Below are 14,191 nucleotides of genomic sequence, written 5' to 3' on the forward strand. Positions count from 1 at the left end.
TCTCTCTCTCTCTCTCTCTCTCTCTCTCTCTCTCTCTCTCTCTCTCTCTCTCTCACACACACACACACACAAACAATATAAAGAAAGTGAGAAAATTATATTTTAATTTGCACTGAGAGTTTATAAATTCTTCCTCTGGAGGTGGATAGCATTTTTTATCATAAGTCCTTTGGAATTGTCTTGGATTATGGTATTTATTAGAGTAGTCAAGTCTTTGTAGTAGTCAAGTTGATTATAATTATGACATTGCAGCTATTATACACAGTAATCTCCTGGTTTTTTTCACTTCACTTTGTATTAATTCATATAGCTCTTGTCAGTCTTTTTTCTGAAGCCACTTTCCTTTTCATTTCTTAAAGTACAGTAGTACTCTGTCACAATCATATGCCACAAACTTTTTTCATCTTATCCTCTGATATAAGTCATTTCTGATACATGTGAGGTGATACCTCAGAGTTGTTTTAATTTGCATTTCTCTAATCAATAATGATTTAGAGTGGTTTTTTAAAATTACTACAGATAACTTAGATTTCTTCTGAAAACTGTCTGTTCATATGCTTTGACCATTTATCAGTTGTGGAATGGCTCTTTTTTAAAAATAAATTTGACTCCATCCCCTATATATTTGAGAAATTAGACCTTATCAGGGAAGCTTGCTGTAAAATTTTTTGACATTACTTCATTGTCTATAGCACCTTTTAACAAATGTAGTTTCCCTGATTATTTCTTTTAATTAGGTCTATTTTTGCTTTTCCTCAGATCATGATTGCTACTCCTGTCTTTTTTTTTTACTTCAGAAGAAGCATAATACATTCTGCTCCAGCCCCTTATTTTAACTTGTGTGTCTTTCTGTTTCAAGTATATATCTTGCAAGCAATATACTATTAGATGTTGGTTTCTAATTCATTCTACTCTCTGCTTCCATTTTTTGGGTGAACACATTCTATTCAAATTCATAGTTATGATTAATAATTGTCTATTACTTTCCATTTTATTTTCTCCTATTTGTGTTTCTCTCTCTGTTTTTATCCTGTCCCTCTTGAAAGTTTGTTTTGCTTCTGACCAATACCTCCCTTAATCCACATTTTCCTTTTATCACTCCTCTCTATATTTCTTATCCCCTTTCTCTTTGATTTCCCTATTTGGTAAGAGATTTCTATACTCAACTGAATGCGTACATAGAATAGTCTTCCCTCTTTGAACCAATTCCAGTGAGAGTGAGGTTCAAGGATGGCCTTTCACTCTCTACCATGTTCTCTACTATAAAAGTCATTCCTTGCATGCCTCTTTTATGTGAAAAACATTTCTTCTTTCAAGCTCTTCCTCCTCCTTTCTCTCATTACATCCTTCTTTCTCACTCCTTCATATATATTTTTAGATCATCCCAGCATAATTGACTCATGCTGTATTTTCTGTTTATGGAAACCCCTTCTGTCACAATAATGATAAATTTTTTAGTTGTAACATATATCATCTTCACATATAGAAATGCAAACAGTTTAACTTTGTTGGGTCTCCTATAATTACTCTTTCATGTTTACCTTTAAATGCTTCTCTTGAGTCTTGTTTTTGAAAATCAAATTTTCTATTCAGTTCTGGTCTTTTCATCAGGAATGCTTAAAAGTCCTTTATTTAATTAAATATTAATTTTTCCCTCTGACTGATCATACTCAGTTTTTTTTTTTTGGATAGGTTGTTCTTGGTTGTGATCCTAGCTCCTTTGCCTTCCTGAATATCATATTACAAACTCTGTGCCCCTTTAATGTAGAAGATGCTAAATTTGTTGTGCGCCTAACTATGGGGCCACAATATTTTAATGATTTATTTCTTACTGCTTGCAATGTTTTCTCCTTGACCTGGGAGCACTGGAATTTGACCATAATATTCTAGGGAGCTTTCATTTCACTAGATGATTGGTGTATTCTTTGAATTTCTATTTTACCCTCGTATCAAAGATATCAAAGTGATTTTCCTTGATAATTTCTTGAAAGAGGATGTCTTGACTCTTTTTCTTATCATGGCTTTCAGGTATTTTAATAATTCTAAAATCATCTCTTCTTGATCTATTTTCTAGGTCAGCTGTTTTTCCAGTGAGATATTTCATGTTTTCTTCTTTTTTTCATTCTTTTGATTTTGTTTTATTGTTTCTTGATGTATCATGGAGTCATCTTCTATTTTTTAAATTCTTTTGATTTTGTTTGACTGATTCTTGATGTCTCATAGAGACATTAGCTCCCACTTATCTAATTCTAATTTTTAAGGAATGATTTTCTTCAGTGAATTTTTGTACCTCCTTTTCCATTTGGACAATTTTGCTTTTTGAAGATTTTTTCTTCAGTGAAATTTTGTGTTTCTTTTACCATTAGGCCAATTTTGTTTTTTAAGGTGTTATTTTCCTTACTTTGTTTTTTTGCTTCTTTTACCAAACTGTTAATTTTTTTTTCATAATTTCTTTACATCACTCTCATTTTTCTTCCCATTTTTTCCTTTACCATTCTTATCTCTTTCTATAACTCTTCCAAAATTTTTGTGGTTTTGGGTTCATTTAGCATTTTTCTTTAAGGCTTTGTCTGTAGTTGTTTTCACATTGTTGTTTTCTTCTGAGTTTATGTCTTGGTTTTCCCTGCCATCATATTCTTTTTTGTGGTTTGCTTATTTTTCTAGCTTATTTCTTGACTGAACTTTATGTTAAAGTTGGGCTCCACTCACTTAGGGCTGGGGAGGCACTGTCCTAAGCTTCAAGCTTATTTATGCTTCTATTTTTAGAGCTAGTTCTGGATTCTGCAAATTTTTTATGCTTCCAAGGTGGCATGATCTGGAGCGAGGTATGCTCACTGCTTTCCTAATCTGTGTTCTTATCTTTGCCCAGGAAGTGCCGCTGCACCACAAGCACTAGCATTCCTCTATGCATTGGAACTACAACCAGGGCCGTGATTCCCTTGTGAGCAACCACAAGTGCTCCTCTTCACCCTGCAACCCAGAACTGCTTATTGTTAATAGAGTTTCCAGTCAGTGCCAGCTGTACCCAATGCCAGCAAAGGGTCCCCTGTAATCTCTTTCTGACCAGTTGTCTGACCCCTTTACCATCTCTGGACCGAAAGCTCCCCAAACTGATGCTGTTACCCCTGTCTTGGCTGTCTCCGGGGCTTGTTGCTGGTGCTGGTACCACACTCAGGGTGGGCTCCCACCCTAGTGTCATAGACCTTTCTTACCAAACTTCTAAGTTGTCTTATGCTGGAAACACATCTCACCATGTCTTTTATTGGCTTTACCACTCCAAAAATTGATTTGAGACATTATTTTAAAGTTGTTTGGAAGGGAATGTTGGGGGAATTCAGCTGGGTTGCTGCCTATACTCAACCATCTTGGTACCAATGCAGCTCATCACCTGCTTGGCGACTTGGAGTTTTGGAAAATTGCCTGGGGCAGGTTCCCCATCCCTGTCTGGGGCAATGGAACATTATATAACTTGCCCAGAGTCATGCAGTTAGTATGTCAGAGTCCATACTTGAACTCAGGTCTTCCTGTCTCTCTATTCATTATGCAACATTGCCTTTGACCTATACTGATATACAGTCATCCCTTCCACATCACAACTTCCTCTATTGTGGTTCTGATATATCACAGGTTGGCTTAAGAAATTAGATGAGAATTTTGGGGAGTTTTATAGAGGCCATAGATGACACAGAGAAATAACCCAAATTTTATACTGAGATACCATAAACATCCCATAAATGAAGGGCATGGTATGATGGAAGGGCCAAAAATTTTTATGTGGATTTTCCAGATTGTGGGGGAGCACTGGGCACCTAATCCCCACAGTGTAGAATGGATAATAGTACACATTTAAGTGTCATTTATTATCACAGAAATTGCAAGATATATTTCTTTCCTCGTTTCTACCATCACAATTGCATCTTCTCTTGTAGTAGACACAGTTAAATAAAAACAGCTCATAATGATAGCCTGACAATGTACACAGCATTCTGTCCCATACTACCCCACCTCTTTGTTGAGAGTAGGGCCAAGTATTTTATTATCTGTTCTCCATGACCATTATTCGTTTTTCAGTTTAGTTTGATTTTCTTTCAGTAATCTTTTAATTTACATTAATGATGCCCTATGTTTATATAGTTTTTTTTGTGCTCAGTGCATATTACCTCATTTATTCATTAAATTATTATTATTAAGAAGCTACCATATGTTAGGCATTATGTTAGGTATTAGCCATACAAAGACAAAAAAAAGAAACATTGCCTTCCTTTAAGAAACTTTCTTTAATTGGATGTATTACATCATTTGACCCTGCTTGGTAGTAAAGAGAGATGCTATCACCACCATGAAACAGATGAGAAAACTGAGGTGCAGAGAAGTCCAAGGTCATATAGTGAGTTAGTGAAAGAAACTTAAAGGATTTAGAATTGAGAGGATACTCAGAAATTGTCTAGTCCAAGAAACTGAGACCCAGAGAGGTTGACCTACTTAAAGAATCAGGGTATATAAAGTAGTTAAGGCTCAAACTAGGATTAGAATCCAAATGCCCTGCAATTTGTAGCTGGGAGGGACCTTGGAGATCACCTTATTATTTTTTTTTAATTTAAAGCACATTTGTTTATTTTCTTTTTTCTTTTGGAGGGGGGAGGGCAGGGCAATTGGGGTTAAGTGACTTGCCCAAGGTCACAGGGCTAGAAAGTGTTAAGTGTCAGTTGGTGAAAACAAGGATCTGAGAAATAGTATGACTTCTCTTATCTCCCAACAGAGCTGGGAGAAGACCACATTCTTCCCCATCAAGTTGTGGTCAGACTTCTGATGAAAGGTGGATCTATGGATTCTTTCTTTTCCTTCCTTCCACCTTTCAACACTCTATGTGTTTGTGGCCTCGAGCCCACAGGTTCCCCATTCCTGGTAGGAGCTATAAAATTAATCTCGTTGACTTCCTCATAAATTCACATGCTCATAATCCTCAGAACAGAGAGACAAAATGAAAGCTTAGAGATCCCAAAGTAACTTTCCCAAGGTCATCCTTACTGATGACTCTGTCCAGGGCTATTCCTCAAAGTCCACACTTGCAAAATGTACAATTCCCCCCTGGGGTTTTCAGAGCAGCTTCCAATGTTAAACTGTGTTCAGGGAGCATGTGCAATCTTGTCCCAGAAAAGTGGCCCAATGAGATCATTGGCAATCACTCAGCTGCTCCATATGCCCTGGAATTGGAGACTTTGGCTTGGCAATTTGCAGATTATTCTTCCTCTCCTCCCTCCCAAAGTTCAAATTGAACTAATTCCCTTAATAGAATGATAGCATGCCAATCAGTGAGCTAACTGTCCTGGAAAGGCTCACCACCCTAGGATTGGGCTAGTACACCTGAGAGAGAGAAATAGATGCAGTTCAGTTTGGTGTGAGTAATGCCTCTCTCCCAGGAGACACTGGTACCAGCTCCATTGAGCAGCATTTGGCCTGCTATGGACTGTCTTTCCTGCAGGAAGCCAGCAAATTGGTGTCTTTTTCTTCTTGGCAAAGAGCTGACCAAAACTACTCATGCTAGTACCATTTATTTTTTCTTTTGCAATGACACAATCGTATAGTTCTGTGTATCCACAGAGACTTTCCTAGGCAACAGTGGATTGGTGGTGGTGGTAGTGGTGGGGAAGCTCACTGGGCTCTGAGCTCTGGGGGTCTTTGAGTTGGTGAAATAACTGGGCAGTTGGCATTTCATGTAACTCAGAGTCAGAAATGGAAGATGGAAGGAAGGAGCTGGAAGTGACCCAACCACCTAGTGATTTAAAAAAAAATGCCTGCACACTCATAGAGTAGAATATATTAGGGAAGCAGAATGATATATTAGAAGGAGCACTTCTATGTTGATATATTAGAAGGATTGGAGAACAAGATCACCTTTGTGATCTTGGGCAAATTATTTAAAATGTCTGGGATTACATTTTTCTCATTTATAAAAAGAGGGATGTTGGTCTAGATGGCCTTCCATTTGTACATCTATAACGCTATGATCATTATGATCCTTTCTCCCTCACCAAGAAATAAGGGCTTTTGTGGCATTGACTGCCCCTCTCTATACCAGGAGTGGGGAACTTGCAGCCTTGAGGCTATATATGACATTCTAGGTCCTTGGGTGCGGCCTTTTGACTGAGTTCAAGTTTTACAGAGCTAATCCTTTTATTGAGGGGATTTGTTCTGTGAAGTTTGGATTCAGTCAGAGCTTGGCACCTGAGGACCTACAGGGCCATGTGTATCCTCAAGGCCATAGGTTCCCCACTTTTGCTCTATATCCTTCCTTCAATTTGACTGCTTTCTTCTGTGGCATTTAGTCATATGATTTCAAGCTGGAAGAGATCTTGGGGATCATCTGCTCTGTAAGAGTCAATTCCAGATTTGAAGTATAGTACTTGGGACACCCTCTCCAACTTATAGAGTGGGTCCCCCAGAGAAGGCTTCTCTGTGTCTACTTGAAACTATACTTCATGAGCTCCCACTGATGTGTTTACCTTTAATTGTCATCCAGAGGACTCAATTCAAAGCAAAGGCATTTAATGAAATAATCTAAGTAAAAGGTCTCAGTGACACATTTCCCCCACCAACCTGGGGCATACTGTCTCAAAGATTCACATACTTTAGTGGGAAGAGTGGATGCATATAGGAATATGGGAAGAGAGACACACATATAGGGAACAGGTGTGTCCAGGGTACATACGTGAAGGGCATATATATCAAGAAGACATATGGCTATGGCGTACATGTGAAAAGGCACACAAATGGGGAGCATGCATGGACAAAGTACATGTACAGAATTAGCCCCGGTCTCCAATGCTGCAGAGATGCTGATGTCTTCTGGTGATGTTATCACTAGAGAGATCCTACCAGGAGTTTCCTACGCATCTCCATCAAAAACAGAAAGGGGTTTTAAATATGATTTAGTTCAATCCCTTTATTAATTTTAAGCCAAATTTAAGCTATTTAAAATGATATGGGGGGAAAGGAGACACAGTATGATTTGTCACAGGCTTCTTCCACAGCAGCTAGGTGGTACAGTAGAGAGAGTACTTGGCCTGGAGTTAGGGAGACCTGAGTTCAAATCCAATCTCAGACACTTGTGTGGCACTGGGTAAGTCACTTTATCTCTCTGTCTAACTTTCATCAATCCTAAAATGAGGATAATAATAGTATCTAGTTCCTAGCATTGTGGTCAGTCAGTACGTAGACATTTATTAAGTTATTGCTACGTGCCAGACTCTGTGCTAAGTACAAAAAGGGACAAATGGCAGTCCCTACCCTCATAGTCTAATAGAGGAGACACTAAACAAATATATTCAAATAACCTGTATATGGGATCAATAAGACATAGTTAAAAGAAGGAAGGCACTAGGATCAAATGAGAGAGAATTTGCAGAATACTTAGCACAATGCCCGGTACCTATAGTAGGTACTTAATAAACGCTTGTCTCTTTACCTTCCTCTTCCTATCCTCGGAGATGTCCTTTTTCATACAGGCTCCAGCTCTTATTCAGCATGTGACCTTGGATGAGTAATTTCTCTTCTATGATCCACAAAATGTAGGGGGTGGGCTGGATAACCTCTGAGGCTCTTTTCTTAATCATCTAGTAGTCTAATCAAGAGTAGCTTGGATCAACAGAATTACGAATTCAAGTTCGAACATTCTATAATCATGTCATTTGAAAATTATTCTTTTGGGGCATGGGACTGAGAATAGGACTTCATAAGGTTTGGTTTATATTGGTGAAAAGTCTTTGAAAAGAATTATTTTCTAATCCTCTAATGTCTTTTCCCTCTTTGTGGTTTCTAAAACAGGAATTGTCCCATTGTTCACAATGTTACCAATATTTGTTCTCTTGTCATGAAATAACTGATTTTACACACACACACACACACACACACACACACACACACACAACCATCAGTAGAGGGTAATTGGTGTTCCTTATATGTATGCTTTCTTAAGAATGTGCAGAACTCATTTTCATGGAGGGCAGGAAATCCTACATTAGAGTTTTCAGGGTGCCATTATCACAGCTCACAGTTTCCATCTGTTCTTTAGCATGCATTGGTTCCTCGTGAAGTTAAAACTACAAGCTTCCCTGGCACATTAATTACAGTGACAAAGGAAGCATAAATGAGGAAAACAATTCAAAACCATCCATATTTTTTTCTGGAATATAAATCTTTAACAAAACAAAAAAATCTGGTTCCTGGAAACTGGCTTACACCCCTTTACTTCTTATCTTTTCTCCCCTCCCCAAAAGAAATAAAAATAGATAGTGGAGAGATTGTTATGAACTTGTAAATACCACTGTCTTTATTGGTCACCTTTCTTTAAGGAGAGCATCCAGGCCATTTATCTCTTCATTTCTCAGAAGGCCACACCTGAGACTTCTCCATGCTCCAGAAACTTCTTTATTTTGGATGATTCCCTTCATCCCAGAATATAAACCTTGGAATTATCTTCTATTCTTGCTGCTTCTCTCTCCAACTTCTCCCACAATCTCCATTTAGGGTCACCTAGACCAACCATCTCGTCATTTCTGGACCTCTGCATTATGATCCCAAGTGTATCTCTTCTCTTTCCCCTTCCAACTTCTTTTTATGGGTTCTACTTCCCCATTATAATGTAACTTCCTTGACATCTAGGATTTTCTTTCTTTTTGTTAGTATTTGTATTTCCAGTGTTTAGCACTGTGAGCAGTCAATAAGTGTTGGTTGACTGACTGATTCAGTGGTCTAGCAGCCAAACTGAGTGAGAGGGCCCTATGAACTTTATTACAGACTACCTTATGATTTTCTACTTTTGAGATATTTACCATGTCTCATATTATTAGGAAATAGTACCTCCATCCCTAATAGAGGCATCTTGATGTCATAAAAAGAAAACTGTCCTAGAGTCACAGGACCTGGGTTTGAGTCCAGGTGGTACCACATATTAATTTGTGTGACACTAGGAAAGTCAATTCTAACGGGCCACTAATTTTAATTCCCTAATTCTATCTGAGTCTCAGGGTCCTCATTCAGAAAATGAAGGTTAAGGACTAAGTGATGGGCCACACCAACTCTGAATCTGATTATTTACTAGAGGACTTCATTTTACAGATGAGGAAACTGAGATCCATTTCCCTCTTTTCTTTCCAGTTCTCCTTCCACCATTAGGAACAGCATGGATGAGAAATCAGTAAAGGAGACTAAGAAGGAGCAGACAAGTAAGTAGGAGGAGTGCCAGAGGAGAGCATTGTCCCTACAATCCAGAGAAGGGAAAGTATCCAGGAGGTATTGTTAATCAATAGTATCAAAAACAGCAGAAAGGTCAAAGATGATGAGGACATTTGCCAATTGATTTGGCAAATAAAAAATGGTTGGTGACTTTGAGAACAATTTCAGTTGAGTGATAAGGCTAGCAGCCAGATTGGAGGGGGATTAAGAAGAGAGTTGGAAGAAAGAAAGTGGAGGCACCAAATATAGATGGCTTTTTGAGGATTTGGCTAAGAAAGAGAGGAGAAAGAAAGGATGATAGACAGCAGGGATTGTGGGTTCTAGCATTTTTTTCTAAGGATAGGAGAGATCTGGACTTGTTTGTAGGTGGCAGGGAAAGAGCCTGTAGATAGTAAGACATTGAAGATTAGAGAGAGAGATGGTATAATAGTAGGGGTAATCTGTTAGAGATGATGAGATGGGTTGGAATTAGGGATGTAAATAGAGGGGTTGACCTTGGTGAGGACAAAAGTTACCTCTTAATTAGAGTTTGGAGGAAAAGAAGAAATGTGGGGATGAAGGCAAGGGGCTATGAGTTAAGGAGGAGGGGAGAGAAGTAAGATCATGGCAAATAGCTTTGAAATTGGTAAAGTATAGCTCAGGGGCCTCAGTTGAGAGGGTGGGGGAGGGAGCTATACTTTTGGAGAGATGAGGAAAGAAGAAAAGGTTTGGTATAGCCCTATAAAGAAAGAAGTGGAGAATTAATTAGGGAGGAGTAGAAGGATCACCTTTGCTTCATTGAGGCCACAATTAAGTTTAGATAATGGAAAATTATAGTGGAACAATTGAGAGGCTTTAAATATGGATAGAAACAAAGGAGTCAGAAGGTGGGGAAAATCCAGAGTTGAAATTTGGTAAGGCATGAGTGACATTAGGATATGGGAGTGAGGGAATCTAGAGAAAAGGAAGGGGCAGGTTCATTAATGGGTAAAGACTAGGATGAGAACAAAATTTAGCCAGAATAAGAGTGATGTCCTGGAAAGATACAATGGGATGGAGAAAATGTGGGTTATGGTGAGGACAGAGAAGAGATTTGGGAGGAATAAGGCATAGGGAGAGCTGGAATGATAGATCGTGCTTGGATAAAAGAACGTGAGAGTTATTAATTATGAAAGTAAAATACTTATGGATGACGGCAAGATCAAGGACATGGGTGTCTTTCTAGGTGAGTCATAGGAATTGAGTAAATAAAGGAATTGGGATATTAGGGCCATATTTCAAGGTTGTTATCATTCTTCAAGGCTCAAATCAGCCGTTACCTCCTCTATAAAGTTTTTCCCACTCCTTGGTAATACTGTAAACAAGGTACAAATTACCTTATATTTATTTATCTGTGAACATATAGAATCTAAGTTTTCAGAGGGCAGCAGCTAGCTTGTCTTTTACCATTATTTCCTCCTGTATCAATGCATGCTAGAGCATGGTTTCTTGTACCTTGTAGATGCTTGGTATTTGTTGAATTGAGTAGAAATTTTCATCTCTTTCATCCCTCCCCCATCTCTGTGGATAATAGGATCCAAAAAGCCCTATTAAGATAGGTTAAAATGGTGGGCTGAATCTAACAAGATGATATTTAATAGAAACAAATCTAGTGTCATATTTGGACTCAGCAAAATCAACTCCTTAAGTAGAAAATATGTGAGACATGGCTACACAGCAGATTTTAGGGAGAAGATCTGAGGGTTTTAATGACCTGTGGTCTAAATAAGGGCCAGTGGTGCAATGTTTCTGACAAAAAAGCTCATAGGATGTTTAACTGGAGAAGACAAGGCTAGGAAGGAGGAGAGGAGTATTGGGAAGTACTGGGTTTCTCCTTACTTGAGTTCTTTAAGCTAAAGCTGCTTGACCAGTCATCAGGAATTTTGCAGAGCTTTTCTTGGTCAGGTACTAATTGGATTAATTTTCCCCTGAGGTTTCTTCCAACTCTGTGATCCTGTGACCTCAATAAAAGTTCAGTTCTCCATAGAGGGAGGAATATGATGGGTGGGTGAGTAGTTAGTGGGGGTGTGCCGGTAAATGTATTGACAAGTGACTCTCTGGGAAAAAAAAATACATGCATGACACACTTTAAAGTTTAATCTGCAATATTAACACTTTCACTATCCTTTTCTTAAGTCCAGACAAGCAACAAAACAATAATAAATAAAAGTCCTGATTTGTTCGCTTACACAGAAAATTTAACAATTGGCTTTCTCAAGCAGGTTTGAGCTGGTTCCAGCACACACTTAGTAGGTAGTGGGAAAAGGTAAAAGGTGGTGAATCTAATCATAGAATCTGTTGAATTTAATTGACACCACAGAGCTCATAAATTTCCTTACCTAACTGGGGAAGAAAGCCCTAACATGATCCAAGCATTTATGAGCAGCAATAAATCATTTCAAATAGTAAAAATATGTCAAATAAAAACCTCTCAACAATTAAAGGGAAAAGTTGGCATCGAATATGAATCATTCACCAGCACTAATAAACAAAGAAGCAATTTCAGGACAGCAGTAGCTGCAGGCCAATAACATCATGCTCTATCCTAAGCCTCATTTTTTTTGGTCATTACTTTTAAGGTAAAGATTAGGTCATAGGGATTTGGTCTGAGTTTATATTAAATGTATAAGGCTTCTCCTGGGGTCTTCAGACAGACTCAAACAATGATCCCAAAGAAGAAAAATTTTTATTTTGGTGTAGCTTTAAGTAATCCTGTTAAAATGATCACGGGAACTTTAATTAGAAGGGACCTTAAAATTCATCAAATAGGATCAGAGTTGGAAGGTACCTTAGAGGTCATCTGATCCAACCACCTATTTTGCAAATAATGAAGCACAGCAAGGTTAAAGTAACTTCCTTAAGGTCACATGGTAGTTAAATGTCAGAAGCAGGTTTTGAATATAAGTCTTGTAACTTTTGAGTCAATATTCTTCCCACTGGACCACATTGCTTGCCTTCATCCTCTAGTCCAAACCCCTCTTATATATTGATAATATAGTTCAGCATGAGAGCCAGAATATTGATTTTTACGATCAGTTAATAGAATACTATAGAAAGTCCTTCAAAAGTCTGTGAACCTGACATTTCTCTTCCTTTTCTTGCCCCTGTTATCCTTCTTTCTTTGTTTTATAGGAATCTCTGGAGAGGAAGCTTTAAAATCATAAACTTGTTATGTCAGCAGCAGAAGGATACAACTGTGACCCGTAGGCTTTGTGAAGGCCATGGACCAAACTGAAGAAAGCAAACTGACTCTACACCCAGGGAGAAGGTGAATGAATCCTTGCAACAGTAGTGTCTACTCATATACTTTTCCTTCAATCAACCAATCATCATTTATTAAGTGCTTATTATGTTCCAGGTGCTATGCTAAACACTGGGGATCCAAAGCAAAAGATAATCCCTGCTTTCAAGGATATCACAGACTAATGATTATCTAACATTTATATATACTTAAATTTTTGCAAAATTCTTTACATATGTTATCTCATTTGATCTTCACAATAATCCTGGGAGGTAGATGCTGTTATTATTCTATTTTACATTTGAGAAAATTGGTGCAAAGACTAAGGGACTTGTCCAAGATCACGCAGCTGGTAAATGTCTGAAGATGGATTTGAACTCAGGTCTTCCTTTGGGGCAGCTAGGTGGCACAGTAGTTAGTGCACTGGGTCTACAGTAAGGAAGACTCCCCTCTCTGAGTTCAAATTTAGCCTCAGACACTTACTATGTGTCCTTGGGCAAGTCACTGAATTTTGCCTCAGTTTCCTTATCTGTAAAATGAGCTGAAGAAGGAAATGGCAAACCGTTCTAGTATCTTTGCCCAGAAAACCCCAAATAGGGTCATGAAGAGTTGGCTATGACTGAAAAATGAATGAACATCTTCCTGATTCCAGGCTCAGCTCTTTGTCCACTGTGTGACCTGCCTGCTATATCTGCGTCTGTGGACCAAATGAGATTTAACTCCCTGCTGTTCATCCTTAGAACATTGAAGAACTGATTGTCTGTCTCCTAATGCAATGATGTTTCATTTACTTAAAGTCTGTGACTAAAGAGGAATTAGGAGAAGAGAAGACGGTGTCATTTTTTTTTCTTCTGATTTTGTCTCTGCCTCCAGTGGCTGGGAGTGTCCAGATGGGACTGGGGGGGTGGATACTGACACTGGCCATGTCAGCAAATGGGGAGGTTTCATTGCTTGTTTTGATATTACTCCTAGCAGCATAATGGGCATGTGGAGTTGGGGCAGATGGAGCGGAGGAGGCTTCAGTGGAGTGAAGTACCTGGCGAAATTCTATGTAGGTAGGAATCAGAGACAACTCAGCCAAAACACATGCAACAAACCAGTCAGACCTTGGAGTTGTCTCCTAAACCAATTTCTTAGGGCTAGAGTTGTCCCTGGATGATGCGAAATATCTTACTGATTTTCCCCCTTCAAAGTGTGTGTGTTGCCCATGCCTGGGTTACATTAGCTGTGGTTAACAGGGAGCCATGGATAGTTATCTCTATCCTCCACCCACCCCTCTCCAAAGGAGGGGAGTGAGAAGTTGGAACCATAAGGGGGACCACACTTCTGTCCTTTGCAAAAGGCTACTGGGCTAGATTGCTACCTGCTAAAAATTGCTAGTTTGGGAGGAATACTTTTAGGTTTAACTTGAACCTTGGTTGCTATCCTTTTAATCATGAAGGAGTGCCCCAAACTACAAATCTAAGTGTTTGACTCCCTTCCCACCAAATGCCAATTACATAAAGACCATTACAGGTCGTGAATAGCAAACAAACCCATGTATCCAAACAGAAATCAGAGAATTTATAGAGTAGAATACACCAGACAATACAAAGAGTAAATAAACTCTTTCGTTGGAATGGGATATCTCAGTTTGACTAGAAGAGAGAGAATCCCTAGTCTCATCCAAGGGGAAATTTCCTAAAGTCTGTAATGCAG

The 14,191-nt window shown here is 38.7% G+C and overlaps 1 long non-coding RNA gene across 1 annotated transcript in view; it reads left to right on the forward strand.

Moving 5' to 3' along the window:
- The window catches only part of LOC138161186 (uncharacterized), a 127,239-nt gene extending 113,836 nt beyond the window's left edge, over positions 1-13,403 (forward strand). The window contains exons 2-3 of the long non-coding RNA XR_011168308.1: positions 9,157-9,224; positions 12,385-13,403. This is a non-coding gene — a long non-coding RNA (uncharacterized lncRNA). The remainder of the gene's footprint in view (positions 1-9,156; positions 9,225-12,384) is intronic.
- Positions 13,404-14,191: the final 788 nt, after the last annotated feature.

The sequence above is a fragment of the Petaurus breviceps genome, unplaced genomic scaffold (assembly GCF_028583685.1).
Source record: "Petaurus breviceps papuanus isolate PSGF00001 unplaced genomic scaffold, PetGlider_PUasm1.0 118, whole genome shotgun sequence".
Taxonomy (NCBI): Eukaryota; Metazoa; Chordata; class Mammalia; order Diprotodontia; family Petauridae; genus Petaurus; species Petaurus breviceps.